The following is a 13,133-nucleotide window of genomic DNA, read 5'->3' on the forward strand; positions in this document are numbered from 1 at the left end:
TTTGAAAGGGCCTGTATACACTAAATGGGCAGACTTCAATGCCTCTGGCACCGGTGAGTCATGGTCCTCAATGGAGAGCTGTCCTTAGCTTCTCACTGACTGGCATTTAAGCACATTTCATGGAGCTCCCTCATGCCAGCTAGAGCATGCCCCGTTTCTCCCCCTGTCCAAAGTGTGGCCAAGCCACCGTAGTCCTGTGCAGTGTTCATGTCCACCATGTGAGGGAGGGAGGGACGCCTGTCTCCTTCTGTGGTTCAGCAGAGATCGCCTGTGTTTGCCTCTAAGTTTGAGAAAGCATTCCCCAGCTTTGTGAACTGACAAAGTCAGATCTCCCGTGGGTGCAACTCACACAGGAGGAGAGCTTTGGCTTTATGCCTAGGTTAAGTGTCTTTTATGAGTGCCGGTGTCCGGAGAGTGGCAGAGGGCAACAGCACCAGTCAGGGAGACAGAGACACACAGACACAAGCCCCTACTACACACGGAGAAAGATGGACAGAGAAACAGTGCGTGCCAGAAGCAGAGACAGAGACACAGAGAGCTCTGTACCCTGTGGCTCCTGAGCAAAAGAGCTCAATTGTATCAAACTGGGTTTGTACCCACTCTCCTATCATCCAGACCACATCGGGCTCTCTGCTTTATGGAGGAAACTCTCCAGCCACATTGCCCCCCTGCCTTTCATGGGACACCTTGGGAGAGCACCCAGATGTCTAAGGTCCTGTGGGACGCAGGAGTGTCTTTTTCGGATATGGAAGTGGGAATTCATGGTTTGAATTTCTACAGGCCAAGGAAATGGCAGCTCGCACCTGGGTTTTGCCAGATGGAAGACAGGCAATATGCCTGGAGGTGGGCACTCAGCGAATCAGAGGCATCATGTGGCTCGCTGGAGCCCCGGAAGCCGGGGCAAGGGGGTGAGGTGGGCCCGAGGCGACTCCCTTTGGGCTAGGGGCCTGTCCGTGGAGCGTGACGCCCACTACCCTCTCTGCCAATGGCTGAGATTGGGCCAAGCAGCCTGGGAGTGGTTCACAGCTCCAGCAGCCCAGGGGCCCTGTTAGCCTGGGAAATCCGGCCGGCCTGCGGAGGAAATGGATGAAAACGGAAGGGGGAACCAAGGCCAAGATGGGATGGTGGCTCACACAAGACCACGAGTCTATGTTCCGGAACACCTTGCCTACAAGCTGGTGCACCAGCGAAATGAACTGACCCATATGGGCAAGACTGCCTTAGAGACGTTGCTAGGCCCATACTATCTCGTTGCTCACCTCCCCGCACTCTGTTCTTCGGTCTCCCAGTGATGTGTAACCTGTTTACAAAATAATGCTCGCCAGGGGCCTAGTAGGTCAGCAGGGACACAACATTTTGGACTATCCCCCTTTGAGGATATGGAAGCAGGTTTCACTGAAATCACTCCAAATCAAGGATTTAGATACCTTGTAGATTTGATCTGCACCTTTTCAGGCTGGGTGGAAGCCTTTCCTACCCAAACTGAAAAAGCAAGACAAGTAACCAAGGCACTCCTGAAAGACATTGTCCCCAGATATTGAATGTGTCTGACCATAGGGTTGGACAATGGACCGGCATTTGTAGCCGATGCAGAACAACAGGTGGCAAAGGCTTTGAAAACCCAGTGGAAATTGCATACTGCCTGCCATCCCCAGAGCTCAGGGAAAGTGGAACACGTGAGTGGAACCCTCAAACAAACCCTAGCAAAACTATGCCAGGAGACCAGCTTATCTTGGGTAGGCATGTTGCCTGCGGCCCTCTTAAAGGTGAGGTGTTCACCCGGGGCACGGACAGGGTTTTTGCCATTTGAAATCCTGTATGCACGACCACCCTCGCTAGTCAACTTAAGGGGAGACACCAGAGAACTGGGGAACTTGGACTTATATAGGCAGCTAAAAGGGTTAGGACACACAATCTCTCAAATACATACGTGGATAATTGATAGAATACCCATTTCCTTAGGTATAACAGCACATCCTCACCAACCAGGGGACCGAGTATGGGTAAGGATTGCAAACAACAGCCTGTAAAACCCATGTGGAAAGGGCCCTATTTTGTAATCTTAACTACCCCCACTGATCTCAAGGTGGCATGAACAGATGCTTGGACCCATTACTCCAGAGTCAAACCTGCAAGTCCCACTGATAGCCAGGAAAAGTGGGAAATGACCCTTAGTCTGGAGAAACTCCTGTGCCTGACCTTGCAAAGAAGGAAACAAGCACCCCAAAGCCCTGCTGGGGGCCACACCGGGAGCTGGTTAAGAAACACACGGCTGAAGCTGGAGGAACCAATAGGACCTACACAAGGCAGATGTATTGGTTATTAATTGGTCTGGGACTCCCCCTATTCATCTTATTTGGAATAGGGCTTTCCTCTCTCCCACAGAGTGGACTTGTATCCAAAAACTCTCTCTCTGCTTTCCCTACTTCTTCATACTTCTTCCTTTTTAGGAGTCTCCTCCGACTGTGATCAACTTAAATATGAAAACAGTGTATTTTTGCCTTATAGTTCTGTTAAGTTGTAAAGTCGCCTCCTCATCTGAGAGCCAGGATAATTGTTCTGAATGTACGGAGTCTTTCTACCATGAGGGTAAATGGGCCCAAGGATTCACTGACTGCACATACAAACCAGCCGCATGTTATAGTTCAGCTTTCCCATGAACTAGAGAAAGGAAGCATCATTGCGAGGGACAATTAGAGCCCACAGTGTGAATGGCCTAACATGCTATGGTACCCCAAGACAGATGGCTTGCTGGACTCGACAGACTCATTTTGGGATGATAGATTGTGGGGGGGAAGACCAGGCTAGGAAAGAACGAGCCCAGGAGGTGGTCAAATGGTTAAAGGCCCAAGTAACCAAGCCAGACCCATTGGCATCAGGTCCAAAGATGGGGTCCTCTGGACTTTATAACCAGCTTTGAGTTTCCCTCAAAGATAAGTTAGAAATGACCACTATTGGAAATAATCCTTTTATCCATCTAGCCGAGGAGGTAGCCCTGGAACTAAATGTCACTAGCTGCTGTGTTTGTGGAGGAGCTCTGATGCATAAAACATGGCCCTGGAAGTGTACTGCACTGGATGCCTCTCTGCTATTCCAATGGAATCGAACAACTAGCAGGCGGGCAGGGGGTTCTATTCAGAGTTGGACCCTGTCCAAGGAAACAGAAGGCAAAGAATGCCTAAGCCAGGAAGGGACACATTATACCTGGGTCAGAGAAACAAAATGTAGAAGAGCCCTGGTCTATAATGGTACCTGTAACAAACGTCTGTGGTGGTCAGGGGCCCCAACCTGGTATCGGGATCCCCAAAAGGGAGGGAATGGAAATCACACTTGCACTCCCTTCAACTCCACTTCTGGGATTCCAGAGCGAAACTGTACGGGAAGTCAACCTGATACTAATCCTTTTCTTGCAATCCCAGGCATTAGCCCATATTGGAAGCATTTTAACTCCACAAACCCAGACTTATGGCAGCCCCGAGAGGGACTTTTTGGATTTGCGGGAGAAGGGCCTACTCATGATTCCCATCCAGATGCGGAGGAACCTGCACCATAGGAATAATTCAGTCAGGTTTCTTCCTCTTCCCGACTCACCAGGGGACACGCTGGTGTTCCCAATTTGCGACAACCTGAGACATAGAGAAAAATGATTCCTCGAGCTAGGGGGAAAACAAAGTTGGGGCAAAGCTGAGCGCCCCCAACAGATAATCCCGTATTATGGTCCGGCCACGTAGCCACAAGACGGCAGTTGGGGGTACAGGACCCACATTTACATGCTCAACGGAATAATCCGACTGCGGGCGGTACTTGAGAGTATAACTAATGAAATTGCAACTGCGTTGGAACTGTTGGCACAGCAACAATCCCAGATGAGGACTGCCATCTATCCAAATCGAATAGTGGAGGAAGGAGGAGCTTGTGGGAAATTCTACCAAACTGACTGTTGCATCCAAATAGGAGACAATCGAAGAGTTGTGACAGACATAGCTAAAAATATCAGGAAGACTGCCCATCTTCTAGTTCAGACAATGTTTCTGGTTAAAACAATGATTGGGATTGTCGTAGTCATACTCACCGATGACTGCTTATTCCCTGCTTCATACCGGTCCTAATCAAACACGTAACAGGGTTCATTCATAGAAAGAGTTGTCAAACGGAGAACAGCCACCTAGTTGTTGCTTTTAAGGGGTTACCAACCAGGTCTGGATGATGATGTTCTCTGACAGCCGCAGATGCACCCTAAATATCAAGAGCGGGGAATGAAATAGAAACCAGATCAAAGCCCCCAATTAAAGTAACAACCTTTTGCTTTCCCTTCCTTTATCTTGTGTTAACAGCTGCTGCTCATCAATCACCGCTTCCACATCTGATCTCTTGCTTGGTGGTCACCTCCTCTTCTCGGGAACTAGGGCTACCTGGGGAAGGGAGGGATCTGAGCTGTTCAAGCAGGAAATCTACGGTGTATTAAAAGATACCCAGAACAAAGCCGAGGCACTCAGTCTTTGGCGGCAACTCCACTGAGCCCACACCGGTGCTGAATAAACTCGGCTGTTCTGCATCTTTGAGTGCCGCTTGTCTCTTTCTGATGCCACGGATTCTATAACCACACTACTATGTCAATCAGCCAACTCATGGCCTACTTTCCCATGGCCTTTTTTTCAAACAGTCCTCAGAAGCTTGGCTTGTCTGTGCTTTTGCATTCTATCTGCCTTTTCGTTTTTTTGAGAGACTCTTGTATGGCAGGAGGAATTACTATGAACTGGGCCATCTTTAGTGGTAGGAAGTCATCTAGCACAACTGGTACAGTTGGAGAAGTGAGAGAAAAGTCCTAATACAAAAATGTAACTTCCAAGGTAGTGCTAACTTCCGGTTGTATAAGTAGAGAAGTATTCAAACAGAAAGAAAATGAAATCCCACATAAACGTGGTTATCTCGTGATGATCACGAAATTGAAATATGCTTAAGAGAACAGTCTATATATAGGTGAATCCTGGCTCCAGCTCTATTAAGTATTCACACTGTTTGAAAAAGTGTGACCGAGCAAGTCTCCTTTAAGTCACTGTCCCCCTTTCCCCAAATAATATCTCCTGAATTTCTAACCTGTTGCACTGCAGTTGGTCTAGTCTAGTATGCTGAGGCATTAAGATTGTCAAAGCTCATTGAGGCCAGAGACTACATTGTTTATTACATTTTGAAATATGTCCCCAAGGCTTGCAGGCAGGTCTGGAGCAGCTCCCACCACCCCAAAAAGCCAGATCTTTGCTCTGAACTCTCCCCTTCATTCTCTGGTCCATTTTTCCTCCATCTTCTCACCAACCTGCAGCATTCTGTGTTCACCGCCCCGGAAGGATGCTGTGTTCTTGCAGTCTTCATCATCTCCACGAGTGCCTGCCCATGGTCTGTATTTGAACTCTCTGTTGATGGAATGAAAACATTTGAGTAATGAAAATTAGAGGGTGCAGACAGGCTTGCATGGGAACTTCTTTATTAAGTTCCACAAAGGGACCCTGCCCTGCCTTGTGGCTGAGTTGACTATTATTAGTGATTTGAATCCTGTCGACTGGATCGTCTGGAAGACGAATAGTTTCCCTCTGAAAGTGGCACAAAAGACTTTTACGTGACTTCACTCGCAGTGCACATCTTCTGCACAATATCCCGTACCTGGTACTCTTACATACAAATATTCTCAGTTTATCCGGTATTTGGCCTGATGTGCTGCACTACAGAGTCTGTCTTTTAGGCTTGGCTAAGAAGGAAGTTGAGAGATCTTGTCGGGAGACCTTGTTGGCAGATTTTGTGGCTCAGATCATGAACTCTTTATTGACAAATTCAGACTTAAATTGAAGAAAGTAGGGGAAACCACTAGACTATTCAGGTGTGACCTAAATCAAATCCCTTACGATTATATAGTGGAAGTGACAAATAGATTCAAGGGATTAGATCTGATAGACAGAGTGCCTGAAGAACTATGGACGGAGGTTCATGACGTTGTACAGGTGACAGGGATTAAGACCATCCCCAAGAAAAAGAAATGGGAGAAAAGCAAAATGGCTGTCTGAGGAGGCCTTACAAATGGCTGTGTAAAGAAGAGAAGTGAAAAGCAAAGGAGACAAAGAAAGACATACCCATTTGAATGCAGAGTTCCAAAGAATAGCAAGGAGAGTTAAGAAAGCCTTCCTTAGTGATCAGTGCAAAGAAAGAGAGGAAAACAATAGAATGGGAAAGACTAGAGATCTCTTCAAGAAAATTAGAGATACCAAGGGTACATTTCATGCAAAGATGGGCACAGTAAAGGACAAAAATGGTATAGACCTAACAGAAGCAGAAGATATAAAGAAGAGGTGGCAAGAATACACAGAAACACTACACAAAAAGGATCTTCATGGCTTAGATAATCACGATGGCATGATCACTCACCTAGAGCCAGACATCCTGGAATGTGAAGTCAAGTGGGCCTTAGGAAGCATCACTATGAACAACGCTAGGGGAGGTGATGGAATTCCAATTGAGCTATTTCAAATCCTTAAAGATGATGCTGTGAAAGTGCTGCTCTCAATATGCTAGCAAATTGGGAAAGCTCACCAGTGGCCACAGGACTGGAAAAGGTCAGTTTTCATTCCAATCCCAAGGCAAGGCAATGCCAAAGAATGCTCAAACTACCGCACAATTCCACTCATCTCACACGCTAGCAAAGTGATGCTCAAAATTCTCCAATCCGGGCTTCAACAGTTCGTGGGCCGTGAATTTCCAGATGTTCAAGTTGGATTTAGAAAAGGCAGAGGAACCAAAGATCAAATTGCCAACATCTGTTGGATCACTGAAAAAGCAAGTGAGTTCCAGAAAAACATTTATTTCTGCTTTATCGACTATGCCAAAGCCTTTGACTGTGTGGATCACAACAACCTGTGGAAAATTCTGAAAGAGATGGGAATACCAGAACACCTGACCTGCCTCCTGAGAAATCTGTATGCAGGCCAACAAGCAACAGTTAGAATTGGACACGAAACAACAGACTGGTTCCAAATCAGGAAAGGAGTATGTCAAGACTGTATATTCTCACTCCACTTATTTAACTTTTATGCAGAGTACATAATGAGAAACACGTGATGATGAAGCACAAGCTGGAATCAAGATTGTTGGGAGAAAGATCAATAACCTCAGATATGCAGATTACACCACCCTTATGGCAGAAAGCAAAGAGGAACTAAAGAGCCTCTTGATCAAAGTGACAGAGGAGAGTGAAAACGTTGGTTTAAAACTCAACATTCAGAAAAGTAAGATCATGGCATGCGGTCCCATGAATTCACGGCAAATAGATGGGGAAATAGTGGGAACAATGAGAGAGTTTTCTGGTGGGGGGGGGCTCCAAAATCACTGTAGATGGTGACTGCAGCCATGAAATTAAAAGATGCTTGTTCCTTGGAAGAAAAGCTATGACCAACCTGGACAGCATACTAAAAAGCAGAGACATTACTTTGCCAACAAAGGTCTGTCTAGTCAAAGCTATGGTTTTCCCAGTAGTCATGTATGGATCTGAGAGTTGAACTATCAAGAATGCTGCGCACTGAAGAATTTATGCTTTTGAACTGTAGTGTTGAAGAAGAGTCCTCAGAGTCCCTTCGATACTGAGGAGATCCAACCAGTCCATCCTAAAGGAAATCAGTCCTGAATATTCATTGAAAGGACTGATGTTGAAGCTGAAACTCCAATACTTTGGCCACCTGATGCAAAGAACTGACTCATTTGAAAAGACCCTGATGCTGGGAAAGATTGAAGGTGGGAGGAGAAGGGGATGACAGAGGATGAGATGGTTGTATGGCATCACCGACTCAATGGACATGAGTTTGTGTAAACTCTGGGAGTGGGTGATGGACAGGGAGGCCTGGCGTGCTGCAGTCCATGGGATCGCAGAGTCGGACATGACTCAGCGACTGAACTGAACTGAACTGATACCCTTCTAGAGCACTTTGTTTCCTGTTACCATAGCCGCCAACTCCCCTGAGTACCTGGTGCTGCCAGAACCCCTGCAACCCAAGCAAGTGCACCACCTCCACACCTGGCCCTCACAGGGGAAACCCAACTCCTCCAGGGCAGCCTCAGGTGCAAACCCCAGTGGACGACCCACATGCAGAGGTGGAAATGAAACCACAATAGAAACCCAGGGGCAGTGCGGCTAAGGAAGAAGACCCCAGACCTTCCCACCAGCTGTACAAGCTGAAGATTCAATCCGCAGATTCTGTGCCTATGGAATATATAAAAGGTCATCGAGAGCTCCCACAAAAGAAAACGCACTAGTTCTGATAGCTGTGGACGTTGGAGACAAGAACACAGAAGATAGGACCAGATTAGAATCTGAGCTGCCCCCACAGCAGGTCCAGACAGCAGCACAGTGTTAGAGGGGTTTCTAGGGAGGTGAGGTGAACTGTGACTCCCAGCGAGGGAAAGGATTCTGACAGCAGTGACTCAAGAAAAACATTGATTATTTTTGTTTTGACTTGTTCTGTAGATTCTTTTGGATTTTTTTTTCTTTTGTCTCCCCTTCCCCCCCTCCCATTGTAGTTGTTGTAAATGTTCTCTCATAAGATTTCTCTAACTTTCCACAAAACACCAAATAATGTTCTTGATAATTGGACTCACATTTCCTAAATATTTACTGCAGTGACCAAGGAGAGCCCTGGAGGTATAATAGCCCATCAGAATTCTTCTATTTTGGACCAAAAGATACAGACCTTCATTGCCCATTCTTGAAAAGGCACTGTCCACTTCATACCTGTACTACTCAGGGAGGCTCTCTCTAGTATCTTGCCCAAGGACCTCAATTCTTTTCCTTTATCTCATGAGGTTCTGCCAGTTTCAAGAAAGTGTTTTGTTTTTTTTGTCCTGTAGAGCCCTGTCCCTCTCCTGAAGGGCTCAGGAAAAGTTTGATTTCGTGGATTATCAGGATTTCATCTCAATGTTTGGCTGACAGTGGTGTACTTACAGATTCTTATATCCTACACAACAGGAAATAATTACAACTGTAGGTGTAAAGAATACTTTGCAGCAATTGAAAATGATACACTATCTTCTCGCTCACACAGAGAAAAAGAAATAAAATACGAAAACAAAATTACTGAACAATCACAGAACTGTGAAAATGACTGTGGTGGGGCCACCTTGTTTCTCATAAGTGGTCACCAGTGTTCTCTAAATAAGATGGAAGAGGCAGGAGATATGCCCACAATTAATTCAAAATACATATCTCCTAAGGGTTGATTTTCTGCCTCTAAAATTAATGTATCTGTGCCATAAACACTCATACTCAAATGTGATCATAATTGGAGATAGAGTATTTACCAAGTGATCAAGTTAAAATGCATTCATTAGAGTAGGTTTTAATCCAAATGACTTATATCTATATAATAAGGGAAAATCAGACATAGATACATACATATAGGGAAGAAAACGTGGGGAGGCATAGGGAGACTTCAGCTATCTACAAGCCAAGAAAAGTGGCCAGGAACGGAGGCCCGTTATGCATTCACACCTTGCATAAAATCCAACTCAGATGAAACCTTGATTTGGGCTTAGAGCCTCCACAAGTATGAGACAATACATGAATGTTGTTTAAGTGACCCAATCACTAGCATTTTGTACAGGAGCTCTAGAATACTTGAAAGTGTTGAAAGTATTAGTCGCTCAGTTGTGTCCAACTCTTTGTGACTCCATGGACTGTAGCCTGCCTCGCCCTTCTGTCCATGGAATTTTCTAGTCAAGAACGCTGGAGTGGGATTCCATTTCCTACTCCACGGGATCTTCTGGACCCAGGGATTGAACCTGAGTCTCCTGCATTGCAAGTGGATTCTTTACTATTTGGCCATTTTCTAATACTCATATGATATTTAAATGATCTTAACTAGTTTTATAAAATGAACAATACAGTAGATAAATAATCATACTTGTTACACTACTGTCACTAGACCCGAACACACCAGGAAGACCATTATTGGTTTAGTCAGGATAACCTCACTGTAGAGTGGCTCAGTGACCGTGGCTACCAGTTTGACTCCCTCCTTGGCTGACATGGAGTCAACATGAACTTTTTAGCTTCTCTGACTGAATGCCCTCAGCATCCCTATGATGTTAAGCTGAAAATCATCAAGATTTTCCACTTCAAAAACAACAGAATAAGGGCTAGAAAAGAATGACATTAGATCATCTGAACGAGTTAGGGTAGAAACTTCTGATTCTAGGCAGTGTGAAATGAGGTTTTTCTCCTGAAATTTTTTGTTGCACTTAACTTCTATGCTGTGTTGGGGTCCTCTTTTTAAGGGAATCCATAAACAATGGTAATGTTGAAAAGGTTTCTGAATGGGGTATGCCTATCCCATCAACACCACCATCCACGAGTTGAGACTTGCAATTGTTAATTCAGCTATGAAGCCATTTCCCTTATTTTGCCTTTACAGTGAACCACAACATTGCAAGGTGATTCCTCACTAGGTTCTCTTATTTCCTCAATCATCAACTGAAGTGAATAATTACTAGTGTTACTCCCCCTTCCAATCTTCAACATCAAACTGCTTTTCCCTTCTCCATCCTAGATTTTCTGTGTATCAGAGTCCTTTGAGGTCCCAATTATCTCTTCAAAACCCAATTGTTTTGTATTTTTAATGTTTTTTTTATAACTGATGTATTCATTTAATTTCTGAATTTACAAATGTGAAAGAAACACAGGTCATTAAGATATCTAATGGATTCTATTTCTTAAAATGACTTCATACACAATATATGTATTAGATTTAGGTCTTTAGTCCATTTTGAGTTTATTTTTGTATATGCTGTTAGGGAATGTTCTAATTTTACTTTATTGCATGTAGCTATCCAATTATCCCTGCAGCACCTATTGAAGAGACTGTCTTCTCTCCACTGTATATTCTTCTGTTTTTTTATTATAGATTAGTTGACCATAGCACATAGGTTTATTTCTGGGCTCTCTCTTCTGTTCCACGTGTCTGTTTTTGTGCCGATACTACACTGACTGGATTAATGTAGTTTTCTGATATAGTTCGAAGTCAGGGAACCTGATTCCTCCAGTTCTGCTCTTCTTCCTTAAGACTGTTTTGGCGATTCAGGGTCTTTCGTCTTTCCATACAAAATTTAAAATGGTCTGTTCTAGTTTTGTGGAAAATGCCCCGGTATTTTCACAGCAATTGCACTGAGTATGTGGATTGCCTTGGATAGCATGTTTATTTTAACAATATCAATTCTTCCCATCCATAAACAAGGTAAACCTTTCCCTCTGTTTGTATTATCTTCACTTTCTTTGATCAGGGTTTTACTTTTTCTACGTACAGGTCTTTCACCACCTTAGATACGTTTACTCCTAGCTGCTTTATTTATCATTTTATTCATTTTATCTCACCCTGGTGGCTTTTCAGCAATAAGAGTGATCATTTTTTGAGAAATAACCGCTATAAATCATTAATCAATTCCAGTATGTGTGGTACTTGGGGGACCTATATAATGTTTAAGAAAACAATTTAAAATTTGAAAAATGTTAAATATTTTCACTGTGTATGTGTAAGTATTCCTATTTCTGTTTGTGTTCTGTATTTGGAGAATGGGATTTTGTCAGTCTCTTCAAATTGATCATTGGTTTTGATAAGTTTCGGAGATAATAGCTGGTCAATTAATTCTTAGGATTTTCAGGAGCACTCTGCTGAGGAAGCCAGGACATTCTGCTCATGCCACTGCAGGTCAATCAGGAGAAGATTCTGTGTTGGAGTAAAATATCCACCAAGTGACCTGAGTCTCTCTGATGCCTGAAAGAGCTTGAGTTATGGAGGTCAGTCAGACTCTCTCAGGAAGCTCTAACTGATTATTTCATTTTTCAACTTCAGTGACTTTGGTGACATCTTTCAAACTTCTCATGCATCAATAGTAGACATAAGTCAGCTGAGGTGAATGGATGCCTGTTTCCTACATGGGGCAGAGTTCAAAGATTTTTCTGGTGGAGGTCACGGAAAGTTTGAAGATACCACTGATTTTGGCTGACTGGGGGTTAAGCGTGGGGGAGGGGCGTGGCAGGAGTTGGGAGGTGGGACATCCAGTGAGAAGTGACATGGGCTGCCATAGTAACAGGCCTCCCTGCTTTGCATTTTATCCAATCAGATATGGACAGTGTCTGTGACGTCAGGGAACGCAGGGCCTATAAACTCGGCCAACGGCCTTCAACGCCCGCACTGGTCTTCCCTCTGAGCCATGGGGGGTGGTGTCTCCCACAAGGCTGAACCAGCCTCTGACAACTCTCAGGAAGATCTGAGCACCAGAGAAACTGGCACCTCCGAAATTGAGCCCTCGGAAACAGAGCCCTCCAGACCAGAGTCGTCTGATGCCGAGCCAAAGAAGGCAAAGCGGAAGACGGCTAAGAGCCGCCGTCGCCGTCGCCGTCGCCGCCGCTCCCGTCCGGACGACTTCTTGAGCTTCGCCATCTATTTCCGCAGGCTGCTGAGGCAAGTCCATCCGGGCCTGAGTCTCTCCCGTGAGGCCGTGAACATCATGGATTCGTTCGTGAAGGATATGTTTGAGCGGATCGCCGAAGAGGCCTGGCGCCTGGCCCGCTCCAACAAGCACCGCACCATCACAAATCATGACATCCAGACAGCTGTTCGTCTTCTCTTGCCTGGAGAGATCGGCAAGCATGCCATGTCCGAGGCCACTAAAGCGATCATCAGATACAACAGCTGCAGATAAACTGCCTCAGGACCGCCTGAACATCGCAAACCAGACTTTTCTTCTCTCACTTGGAGAGAAAAGACCTGTAGCGATGAAGAGGCACATTTCCACCCCAACGAAAACATTAAAAACTTCATTAACTTTGCTTCAATGTGTGTCGGATGTGTCATTCGTTCGATGGAAAATCGTGTACTTTTTTCTTAGCGTATTGCAACTCGTCACTTTCCTAAATGGTTATATCTATTTGTGGTTTCTCAGCGATTTTAGGGATCTTTATGGTCAAAATGGTTTCCCGAAAAGTTTCATCGGCCTTTTTCATTTTCATTCTCCCACCTATACTTAGGTACCATCCAGAGATTTTTATGTGGTGTATAGCAACCGATAAAGAACAGTGTGGTCTTCCCGGGTGGCTCAGCAGT

General features: G+C 44.9%; 1 pseudogene across 1 annotated transcript; it reads left to right on the forward strand.

Moving 5' to 3' along the window:
• Positions 1 to 12,218: 12,218 nt before the first annotated feature.
• Positions 12,219 to 12,865, forward strand: LOC145537070 (histone H2B pseudogene; annotated as a pseudogene). Its single transcript, XR_014076159.1, has one exon. The product of XR_014076159.1 is annotated as a histone H2B pseudogene (transcript).
• Positions 12,866 to 13,133: the final 268 nt, after the last annotated feature.

The sequence above is a fragment of the Giraffa tippelskirchi genome, chromosome X (genome assembly GCF_054371585.1).
Source record: "Giraffa tippelskirchi isolate mGirTip1 chromosome X, T2T-mGirTip1v1.2.pri, whole genome shotgun sequence".
NCBI lineage: Eukaryota > Metazoa > Chordata > Mammalia > Artiodactyla > Giraffidae > Giraffa > Giraffa tippelskirchi.